The sequence below is a fragment of the Rutidosis leptorrhynchoides genome, chromosome 8, assembly GCF_046630445.1.
Source record: "Rutidosis leptorrhynchoides isolate AG116_Rl617_1_P2 chromosome 8, CSIRO_AGI_Rlap_v1, whole genome shotgun sequence".
Classification (NCBI taxonomy): Eukaryota; Viridiplantae; Streptophyta; class Magnoliopsida; order Asterales; family Asteraceae; genus Rutidosis; species Rutidosis leptorrhynchoides.
Genome location: NC_092340.1, coordinates 60,169,099 through 60,182,122, shown reverse-complemented (window position 1 = coordinate 60,182,122; position 13,024 = coordinate 60,169,099). Strand labels below are relative to the sequence as shown.

At 38.1% G+C, this 13,024-nt stretch overlaps 1 pseudogene; it reads right to left on the bottom strand.

Moving 5' to 3' along the window:
* Positions 1 to 512: 512 nt before the first annotated feature.
* LOC139863451 (uncharacterized) lies at positions 513 to 6,417 on the bottom strand (annotated as a pseudogene).
* Positions 6,418 to 13,024: the final 6,607 nt, after the last annotated feature.

The following is a 13,024-nucleotide window of genomic DNA, read 5'->3' as shown; positions in this document are numbered from 1 at the left end:
CTTCTCCATTCGGTTCAGTCTCTTGTACCCCAAGCATCATGCAATAATCCTCTTCAAACTCTCTCTCAACTATATAGGCCGAAGGAAACCGCATGTTTTCCGAATTTCAAAATCTAAAAGTTCCATTTCCTCCTTCAAAAGTGATAGCTCCCGCCCCCGGGTCTATTTTATAACCAGCAGTTGCAATGAATCCACGCCCTACTAATAATGGAACATCTTCATCCGTTGGCATATCAAAAATGGTGAATGGTACCTCAAGGAAAACACCTTTCACATTAACCATCACATTTCGAAGAATCCCACGTGCCCTACACTTGGTATTGTTGCCAAGTGTGATTACCGCATCCGATTTCCTCAACTCACATAAAGTACACTCATCATGAAATAATCGTTTGTATATTTCATATGACATGATATTGATGGATGATCCTGAATTGGCAATCACTTTAAATTCTCGGTGATTGCTAACAAGGTGAGGTAATATTCCAATGAAACTTAATTCGAACAATATTTCACCCGGATCTTCTTCTTGAAAAAAGAATCTCCGGCCTTCCCTTGGCATCTTCTTCCAATGACAACTTTTCATCGAACTCATCAAAACATTCATCTGAAATAACCTCGGATACCGCGTCCTCGGGTGCATCATCAAATCGCCCATCATCATCCCACACGTCACAATTGGGCATACGACTAATAGTAATATTTTGATCAAGCCACGCATCAATACTCTCTTTACTAATATGATTCCCCGATTCGTTCACCCGAATTGTTCTAAGTTGATGGACTTTCATGGGCTCAAAGTGAACAGTTTCAACTACTTTGGACTCTTCAATTGATGTATTTAAAGCGATTTTTAATCGTTGCCCATTAACTAAAAATGGTTCTCCGCCTTTTGGATCTTGTATCTCAATCACCCCATGCTGAGTAACCTTAGTGACAACATACGGCCCATTCCATTTACTTTTCAATTTCCCCGCAAATAACTTCAACCTTGAATTAAATAGCCACACATTTTGCCCTACCACAAAAGTTCGCCTTATAATTTGCTTATCATAAAATGCTTTCGTTTTCTCTTTGTAGATTTTCGAACTTTCATAAGCATCACGTCTCAATTCAACTAGTGCCGATAGGTCTAACTTTCTTGCTTTTCCTGCCTCATCCATGTTCATGTTCACCTATTTAATAGCCCACTTTGAACGATGCTCAATTTCAACAGGTAAGTGACATGCCTTCCCATAAACAACTCGATAAGGTGAAGTACCAATAGGGGTTTTATAAGCTGTCCGGTAAGCCCAAAGCGCATCGTCTAGTCTTAAAGACCAATCTTTGCGATTGGGATTTACGGTTTTTTCTAAAATCCTTTTTAATTCCCTATTAGATACTTCCACTTGCCCACTTATTTGGGGATGGTAAGGCGTAGCAATTCGGTGATTTACCCCATAATCCCTTAAGAGTTTAGCAAAATGTGAGTTCTTAAAGTGTGAACTTCCATCACTAATTATGGCCTTAGGTACACCGTGACGACAAAAAATATTTTTCTTAACAAACTTTAGGACAACTTTTGGTCATTAGTCCGAGTAGCCTCAGCCTCCACCTATTTGGAGACATAATCAATGGCTACTAATATGTACTCAAACCCGAAAGACGATGGAAAAGGTCCCATAAAATCTATGCCCCAAACATCAAAAATTTCACAAATCAAAATTGGGTTCATGGGCATTTCATTATGTTTATAGATCCCCCCATCCGTTGAGACCTAGCAAAATTTTTAACATACTCACATGCGTCTCTGAAAATAGTAGGCCAAAAGAAACCTGAGTCGAGTACTTTGTACCCGGTTTTCTTTACTCCGTAGTGTCCTCCACATGAGTATGACAATGAGCTAGAATGTCTTTATGCTCATCTTCCGCCACACATCTCCTTATGATTTGGTCGGGTCCAATTCGATAAAGAACCGGGTGCTCCCAAATGTAATGCTTAACCTGCGAGAAAAAATAATCCTTCTTGTGCTTGTTCCAATGCTCCGGTACTTTTTTAGTCACCAAATAGTTAACAATATGAGCAAACTAAGGTACCTGCACAACACTAAACAAACACTCGTCCGGGAAATTCTCCTCGATTGATTTAACAGGGTCAAATGGTGGCGGGGGTATTCTAGACAAATGGTCGGCTACCACATTCTCTATACCCTTCTTATCCCTTATTTCCAAATCAAACTCTTGTAGCAACAAGATCCACCTTATTAATCTAGGCTTAGACTCTTTTTTCTCTAGTAAGTGCCTTAGGGAACTATGGTCCGAGAAAACAACTACCTTAGACCCCTACAAATATGATCTAAATTTGTCTAAGGCAAACACTACCGCTAGTAACTCCTTCTCGGTTGTGGTATAGTTTATTTGGGCATCCGAAAAAGTCTTACTAGTATAGTATATAACTACCGGTTTCCTATTAACCTTTTGCCCTAAAACAGGCCCAGCTACGTAGGCGCTTGCATCACACATGATTTCAAACGGTTTAGTCCAATCGGGTGATTGAAAAATGGGTGCATCGGTTAACTTACGCTTAAGGGTGCTAAAGGCCTCCTTACATTGGTCATCAAAGTCAAACGGTGCATCTTTTAACAACAAGTTGCACAATGGTTTAGAAATCGCACTAAAATCTTTAATAAACCTACGATAGAACCCCGCATGTCCCAAAAATGACCTTACCCCTTTGACATTGGTCGGTGGTGGTAACGTTGAAATTAGTTGCACCTTGGCCCTATCTACTTCAAATCCCCGTTCAGACACAATGTGTTCCAAGACCACCCCTTCCCTCACCATAAAATGGCTCTTTTCCCAACTAAGGACAAGGTTGGTCTCGGTGCACCTCTTTAAAACTTTTTCCAACATATTTAAACATGTTTCAAAAGACTTACCAAATATTGAAAAATCATCCATGAAAATTTCAAAAGACTCGCATATTAACTCTGAGAAAATACTCATCATGCACCTTTGAAAGGTAGCCGGTGCATTACACAAACCAAAAGACATTCTTCTAAAAGCATAAGCTTCATAAGGACAAGTAAAAGTTGTTTTTTCTTGGTCATTAGGGTGAATAGGTATTTGATTATATCCCAAATACCCATCTAAGAAACAGTAAAATTTCTGACCTGACAACTTTTCGATGATTTGATCAATAAAAGGCAAGGGGAAATGATCCTTTGAAGTCGCAACATTTAACTTCCTGTAGTCAATACATACCCGCCAACCCGCCACAGGACGGGTTGTGATCTTTTCTCCTTCTTCAGTTTCCATGACTGTGATCCCAGCTTTCTTTGGCACCGTTTGCGTGGGGCTTACCCACTGACTATCTGAAATAGGAAAAATAATCCCCGCATCCAAACACTTAAGAACCTCCTTCTTTACAACTTCCTGCATGTTCGGATTTAACCTGCGTTGCGTGTCACGAGCGGGTTTAACCTCCGAATCTGTAACTATACGATGCATGCACACTGAGGGACTTATCCCTTTCAAATCAGCTATAGTCCAACCCACCGCAGCCTTGTACTTGTGAAGCACCTCCATTAAAGCTTTTTCCTGCACACCTGTCAGATCTGAAGCAATAATAACTGGCAAAGTGCCATTAGTACCTAAAAACGCATACTTTAGATGGGAAGGTAATGATTTTAGCTCGAGGGTCGGTGGTAACTCTAGCGAAGGTTTTGTGTTGGTGTCTATGGACTTAGGTAATGGCTCATATTTATGAGTCCAAGGTGGTAACCTAGAGTCCGTTGTACTTGCTATGGCCAATTCAATCGCCTTAACCTCTTCACATTCAACATCTTCTTCATCACCTAAAAAAAATACTTCCACAGGGTCATTTGTTATCAAATGAGAAGTATGCTTTTCAACTTTTTCATCAATCACATCTACCTGGTAGCATTCATGGACACTTGGGGCGTGAAGAGAATTAAAGATATTAATCCTCATCTTTCGATTTCCGAATGATATGTCCATGGCACCCGTTCGACAATTAATGTGGGCATTTATGGTGGCCAAAGACGGGCGCCCCAAGATTATAGTGGGTTGGACATCTCTATTCCTAGATTCAATATCCATTACAACAAAGTCAACAGGGTAATAGAAATCCTCCACTTTTACTATCACATCTTCTAATATTCCCCTAGGCGTTTTGATTGATTGGTCCGCTAGTTGAATAATTATGTCAGTTCTTTTCATTAACCACAATTCAAATCGGTCAACTAGACAAAAGGGTAAAATATTAATGCTAGCTCCTAGGTCCAATAACGCCTTTTTCACATTTACATTGCCTACATTCACAGCTATCAATGGGGTCCCCGGGTCCTTAAATTTAGGTGGGAGTGTACCCGAAATAACCGCACTTAGGTGTTCAGTTAGCTCCACCTTTTTGGGTAAGGTCGCCCGTTGCTTTCTCTTTTGAGTGCAAAGATCCTTTAAAAACTTAGCGTAGGACGGGACTTGCCTAATAGCATCGAGAAGGGGTAAATTTATCTTAACCTATTTAAAGGTTTCCCACATATCCTCTGGTTGTGGTCCCTTTTTCCCATAAGAGAATTGGTTCGGGGACTCTAAGGCCTTGGAAAATGGGATGGTTTTTGATTCCGTCTCCGGTTTCCCGGTCTCATTAACGATTGGTTCCTTATCTTTCTCCCCCTTCCCATGGTTATCATTTTCACTTACCTCATCTTCATCCAGAATAATCGGAGACTTACTTGACTCTTGGTGCACTACTTCTTTTTCAACAACTTTATTGTCATACTTCTTTCCACTTCGCAAGGTACCTATCATATTCACACTATGACCTTTTCCCTGATCCTTATGATTTGGATTTAGAACCGTGTAGCTTGGAATTGTACTTGGCTCCCGATTTCCCTTACTTTCCTCTACATTACCAATCTCCTTAGCCAATGCACCAATTGACTTGTTTTGCACTTCCACTATTTTACGCATTTCGGAGATGAACGCGTCCATCTTGGCGTCCGAGCTAGATGGTTGATTGGGTGGGACATTGTTTTGATTTTGGTTTTGGTTTTGGTCTTGATTTTGGTAATTGTTTTGGTTTGGGTTCCGGTTGTTGGGATAAGGGTTTTGATAGTTTCTTTGATAGTTGCCTTGATTCTGAAAGTTTTCTTGGTTTTGAAAGTTGTTCTGCGGTCTTTGTTGGGTCCCTGGAGTGGCATTTAAAACATTGTTATTGCTCCAACTAAATTTAGGATGATTTCTCCAACCCAGATTATACGTGTTGGAGTATGGATCAAATCTCCGTCCCTGCACTTCATTAACTTGTTCCTCCACTATTTGTTGATTCACCGGTGGAATCCCATTTCTACATCCATATGCAAAGTGAGAAGGATCTCCACAAATCTCACAAACTTCCTGAACATGCGAAACATTACAAGCAAGACCCTGGTTTGGGCTGTTAAATATAAGCATTTTCAAATCTTCTAATTCTTGCTCTAAGTTCCTAGATGCACCACCCGAGTCAGAAACATGATTTACTCGGGAGGTACTAGGTTGTTTCCTATTAACCGAAGCTTGGGTTTTCGAACCCTTGCTTAACTGCTCAAAGAAGGTCCATTCGTCCTCACTTGATCGGGTTAAAAACGCCCCACCACTAGCTGCCGACAGGAATTTCCTATTCTGGGAATCCAAACTATCATAGAAAACTTTAACCAATTCCCACTTTGGTATCTCATGGTGTGGGCATGCCCTAAGTAATTCCTTCAGACGTTCGTGCGCTTCATGAAAAAGTTTGCCAGGCAATTGCCTAAAAGATTTTATTTGCGTACGCATATCTAAAGTTTTACTTATAGGATAAAATTCCTCTAAAAACTATTTTTTCATCTCCGCCCAAGTATTAATACTCCGGGCGGGCAAAGAGAGAAACCATCGTTTTGCCTTATCTTTAAGTGAATAAGGAAATAATCGCAGACGTACCTCATCATCAGTGAAACCATTTACCTGATTAGTAGCACATATCTCATTAAATTCAGTGATGTGTTCATATGGTTCCTCATTAGCCATACCACGGTAGGTTGGCAAGATCGAAATGAGTTGAGTCGAACCTCAAATCGTCGTGTGTTTCCCCTTGCCAGTTCGGGAAAAATAATGGGTGAATGATCCTCATAATCACCCGGTTGGTAGTAGGTGTCTACCCTCTTTGTCGTTTAGCCATCTCGTTGCGTTGATTAAAAACTTCCTCTTCAGTATCAGAATCTGATTTAGGAGAGTTTGGTGGAACAATCAGATGTGACTCTAACTGTGGTTGAGTGGAAGTTGAAGCCACTGTCGAGCCCTTTAAGATTCTTGTAGCTTTTCGATTAGCTTTTGCAGATTTCTCGATTTCCGGATTTAAAGGCTCAAGATTTTGATCTCCTGAACTATGAGTTTGCATACACTAACCTGCACTTCAACAAAAACAAGAATACCGAGCGTAAAACTGATAAACAAAATAAAAGAAACAATATTTTTGGATTTTTTATGCTTTATAATTTTTATGGTTTTTCTAATTTAATAAGAAAGCAATTAAAATAAGAGCTTGCAATCAAGCGCACACTTCCCCGGCAGCGGCGCCAAAATTTGATCGGTGTCGAAGTGCCGGTCAAAAATAGCCTAATTACTCTACTTTAGATAGGGTAAGTAGGATTTGTTCCACGGGAAGTTATGGTTAACTAGCAAGCAATTTCAAGATTGGTTTGGTTATTCAACTAAAAACTACTAAGATTTATCAACTAATATTAAAACTGAAAACTTAAACTAAAGTGCAATTGAGAGTATTGAGATGTAAACAATGAGAGTAAAGCCTTTATCCTTTCACAATCCCAATCTAACATGTATTCATTCAAACAAGTATTATGCTTATCAATTGTTGATCAAATCTCATAGACAAGATTTCTTGAGTTCATTACTTCTATTACTTTGGGATTAAACTATGCAATCTAGACAAGGTGTCTTTATCCCTAATCTAATTAACACTAAGTTGGATCACAATAATTTAACTTGCAATAACGAAACATAGAACTTACATTAATCAACAATTGACTTGATTCACAATATCATAATCCAAAAGTATTAAAACATCACAAATCACATAATCTTGAATGAAATCATACATATTTTAATTGTTCATGGAAAGGATAAAGTTAAGAAAACTAGCCAAGCATGTTGGTGATGATGATCGTGTCAAATAAGGACCGATCACATATATCCATACATGTGATGGGAGAATAAAAAAAAAAAAAAACAAAAACAATTACTCGCGGGTACGAGACGGGTAAAGATTTGTACCTGTTTATGGGTCATTGATATATAATACTCGTGACGGTTAATATCCGACACGTGAATCCATAACACACGTTTAAGAAACTCACGGGTATACCCATTAACCTTTGGGATTTCTCAATGATAAAGACTATACATCCTTATGCACCATTTATGATGTAGAGAAGAGGACTAGAGTTGCGAGTGCAGGGCTAATATTTGATGATGAAGAGAATAAGAAGTTTCCAGTTATAGGGTATGTAAAGTTTGCAGAAAATACATATGTACATTAGCCTGGGACCACGTCGAGCTCGTGGAACCACGATCCGACACTGACAGGAACATTCGCCTAGCGAATAAATTTAAAAAGAATCAATCCATAATCGTGTCTAGCACTACGGGAACCGAGGTGCCCGAGTCACAAAATGTTTCAACTGGTCCGATTAATTCTCAACCTAATTCACTCCAATATCCCGAGTTAGATATGGGTGATAATAACAACAATCAATCTATGGAAGTTATGACGAAGGCCGCCCAAGCTGGTCAAGGTCATGCAATCGTGCATCCCGAAGTTCTCGAAGATTTCGAGATTAAGGCATAATTCATCCACATATTACGTGATCATTTGTTTCACGGACTACCAACGGAAGACCCCTAACGAGCATCTCCGTACTTTCTTCACCATATGCACACTCTTTAAAATTGGTTCAGTTCGAAAAGAAACTGTTTACCTCCAAATGTTTCCTTGGACTCTTTAAGGAGAAGCGAAAGAATGGTTATAATCTCTTCCTGAAGAAAGATCACATCTTAGGAAACTCTAGTTGACCGTATTCTGTGAAAATTCTTTACCACATCAAAATATGTTAAGCTCCAAGCTGAGATTAATCAATTCTAACAAAAGACCAATGAGACTCTATATGACGCATGGTCCCGTTTTTGGAAAATGTTAAGAGGATGTCCGTAACACGAACTCAATACATTCCATAAAGTCTCTTTTTTTCTTTAAAGATGTGAATATCTCGACTGGAAAGGAAATTGACACCGCAGCAGGTGGTGCCCTTATGAAGAAGATGCCTGATGAAGCGTACGAACTTCTTGCTAACCTGGCATCTCACTCCCATGAGTTGCATGATGGCATAGAAATCTCATAATCCATCAACATCATCGGAAACAAATTCGACACTAAAGATGAAATGGCTGAAATGAATGCTAATATTGCAAATATAGGGCGACAAATAGAGAATATCGTCAAAGAAATGCATGCCGTTAAAGTTGGATGTGATTATGGAGGATCCCACTTACACGAAAGATTGCCCTCGTCAAACGATGGAGCAAATCGAAGACGTCAATTACATCAGCAACCGTAACTTCCAAAATGCCCCTAAGTGTCAAACCTATCCAAATAACAATTACATCTATGATCCGAGGAATAATCCTCCCTTTTTTACAACATTTCTAACCGAGCACCATTCCATACAGCTTACATTTCTCAAGATAACAAGCTATTATCTCTCGAGGCTAGTTTGAGAAATTTCATCAAAATCTAAATCGAGTCAAATGAGTATCTAAATGCTCATCTTGCTCAAGCGCAATCAAACCATCAAACCTCGATCTAAAGCATTGAACGTAATGTCACGAAATTATTCTAGCGCGCAAAAACAAAAGAGCAGTACGAACCTCCCATTTAAAATGCACAAGCCAATGTTATGAGAATAAAAATTGTTACACTCGACGATCCCGACCGAGAAGAAATCTTAGTCACTTTTCCTTACCCCCAAGCATTCGAAGGAAAAACGTTCGAAATTCATGAAAATTTCCCTTATCGTAGATATAAGCCTTGCAACCTTACAAAAGCTAAAATTTTTGAACCTAACTCATATGTACCCTTGGGAAAAACTGCAGGTTACGCAATGGAAAAACTCAGTAAGGTAGAAAGGATAAAAGTCTGGAAAGAATCGGGTCATTGATTGATAAAAAGCAAGGAAGAAGAAACTCCTGCTACATAAGACGAGCTTGGATTGGATACTCTTTTTAAAGATGAAATTAAGAAGGAAACAGCTAGGGTAAACAACCTAACTACCACCAAGGATAAATGTGATGAACCTCATAAAGCTAGTGAAGCACTTAAGAATGTTATCTCTTCTTTCTCTAGGTTAGGGATAATCGTGAAAGATTTACTTAATTATGAGGAACGAGTAAAATCTCTCGAAAAACCCAACTATAAACCAATCTTCCTGACAAGAGACTTTCCAAAAATCAAACCCGATCCTAGGATGTTCCTCGTACCATGTGAATTTCAAGGACATTTATCCATGACACTGGCAGACACTGGTGAAAGTATCACATGTATACGGCTCTCTTTTCATCAGCAGTGTAATCTTGGTCCTTTAGAGCCGATAACCATGGATATTGGACTACTCGATGATTCCACCATTCAATCGCTAGGCATGGCTACAAAAGTGGAAACCTGAATTAGGAAATTGACATTCTTAACGGACTTCATGATCCTCGAATTTCCTAGCAACTCTGATTTCACTATTATTATGGGACGATCATTCTTGTCAACAGCCTGCAATGACACCTGCGCTATGACGCACTAACAATAAGGGTAGAGGTTAAAGTGAAATTATGACCGTCACCCTTTCCCGAAATCCTGAGGTTGAGAAAGTTAACGTCCTGTTCAATATCAACAGTGAGGAAGAACCTCCTTTCGAGTTCACATTTGAGCATTTAAAAACAATATAGAAAATTTACCACCCGAAGCATGTGAGATTGAATATCTTGGTGAAGAAGAAAGCCAATATGAAATAAGTAGTTTACCTGCAATTAAAACCGATCCCGGAACATTTCACATTCCTTGCAACATTTATGGTTCCACATTTATGGGATTGACGGACCTCGGAGCCAACATTAATATTATTCCATTCTCTATGTTCCATTATCTCCACCTAGGATTCCTTTATCATGCTAGAAGAGTTACTTTGTTAACAACTCCGCCCATCATGCTTTGGGAATTTCCTAAGAATTCGGGGTTAATTCCAAAGCACTCACCTTTTTAGTCAATTTTACAATTGTTGACATCCCGAAAAATCCTGATCATCTGATAACCTTGGACGTCCATTCTTAACTACCGCTAAGGCAACCATTCATATACAACAATTAACAATAACCTTACACGATAACAATGAGAGGGAAACAATTGATATAACACATGTCAAAGAAAATTATTAATATGAAATGATCAACCCCATTTTCACCACTAAAGCTAAAGCTAAGTGTGTGGGGGGGGGGGGGAAGCACCCACATAATGAGATTAAGAGTGCAAATGAAGAAGGGAATGACATCAAGGGTAGCTGAAGACCTTGAGGAACTGGCGTTTTAACCAGCCGACTCCTTAATCAGTATAGCATAATAAGTTTGAAATAAAAATAAACTATGTCTTTCATTGTTTTCCACGTACTTTTTATTGTTTGCTTTATATGATTGTTCACACTAAAGTGTCAGAGCACATTTTAGTGCGACACTTCATACCTTATTTCTTTATTTGAATAAAATAACTAGAGCTATCTACACACTATAACAAAAATGACCTTTCGGGACCCCCACAAGGGTCCTAATATGTGACATATTGGGACCCTATGTGACATATTAGGACCCTTTCGCTCATAGGACCGTTTGGCACTTGGTTACTAGATAAGCCGTACCAAAAGCTAAAAAGGGTCGCAAAAAAATGAACTATTAGGACCCCAAAAAAGGTTCAATAAGGTGACGATCTACATTAGTAAATAGGGTCCTAAAAACATTTTGGGACCCTTTATTGAAGGTCCTAAAAACTAATTAAGACCCTTTTTTACGATGGACAATGGTCCATATAAACATATTGGCACCCTTTATTACGAAGGAAAATGTTCCTAATAAACATTTTTGGGACACTTTATTTAGGCCGATATGGGTCCTAATATAGATATCATGTAATGGCCATGATATCGATAGGAAACCATGAACTAATGTGACTAATATAGTACCTCTAGAAAGGGTCCTAAAATATTTTTTATAATTATCATGTCATAACCATGATATTAAGAAGGAACGATTTACTAATTAGTACACCCAAAAAGGGCCCAATAAAATGTAATATGTAATGGCCGTGTAATGGCAATGATGTTGGTAGTTCACGAATAAATTTTTTTTAATAGATCCAAAAAGGGTCCTAAAATTATATTCTATCATTTGCTTATCATCACAATGATCCCAATGGGATATGTATGTATATTTATATTTATTATATTTATTATATTTGTATATATTTATATATATATTTATTATATTTATATTTATGCTTTCTTTAACCAACATGGACATGCAATTAATAATTTCCATTAATAAAATTCAAACCAGATAATATAATATTGTTGCAAACTTAAAAAAGGATAAATAAGTAACACACTAAAAAAAACATCAAACAGAAAAGTAAATGAACATTTAAAAAAAAGCAGCAACGTCATCAAGCATTAGTCCCCGCCAATCATGCGAGCTTAATCCAGTGGCACAACCTACAAACAAATAATTAATGTATAAGCATAAGCATTCAAAGTTATTAAACCAAATTACATCAACAATTTAACAATGGCATACCGAGAGTAAAGAAGTTGGCCACGCAATAGTCACACCGGTAGCCTCTATCATTGTAGTAACAAGTTCAAATGGTCTTAACACTGCTTCATCACTTTTTATTGCGACTTGAACATGTACTTCACCCCAGCCTATACCAATCTCTATTCCTCCAACCACTGTTAGTGGGTCTAAACTACGAAGCCTGCCTTTTGCGACAATCAGGGTTGGATTATTAATGCTCTTTAGGTGAACTTCTTTGCCAACCTATTTTTAATTTTCCAACTATTAATTATTCAAATATAAATATTTTAACGTGGAGAATAACAATAGTAACTAAATAGAAATATACCTGTAGTGGCTTATTGGTAATTATGCTATTATTTGTTGATGCATGAGGATTAACAATGGAATTATCTGTCATAACGTTTTTTTTGCTTTTCACGTTCTTTATACTCCTGGAGTTCTGCTTTCAACTTGACGTTCTCTTGGCATAAAGCGGCACGACTCCTGACTTCACCCCAAACATCTGATACACGAACACCGAGACCATACATTTCTGCTTGTCCATGTTTAGCTGTACCCCTAACTTGTGCATAGATATCATCTGGTCCAGGCTCATCGAGTGAACCTTCTGGTAATTCCTTGGAAAGTTCTTTCATTTGTTCCTGTAAATAGAAAAATAAACATTAAATCCCCACGGTAAACCACGCGTAGAGAGGCCATAAAATAATGATTACATTTAAGCAAACATAGTTATCATTCTGCCAGCACATTCAGTTTTGTAATTATGTAACTTACAAGTTGTTTTACAGCTTCAGAATTGTTTGTGATGTCAGCTTTCGAAAGCAAGTGAGATAATTCCTGGATTGCACCGAAACAATTACAAGCTGGAAGAAAGTATCAAAGAAAAAGATGCTGAATTGCTAATGTTGAAGAAGATTTTCGTTGTTAGTTGGATTGCTTTTATTTGTTATTTTTTGTTTCATTAGATGATCCTTTATTTATTCTGGTGTTTCTTGCAAGTTGTCTATGTTTTTGTTTGTTACTTTTGAAGTTGGATCGTTTTGAATTATAAGTTCATTCAACAATTGTGTTATTTAATCTGACTGTAATTGTTTGGCCGTTTG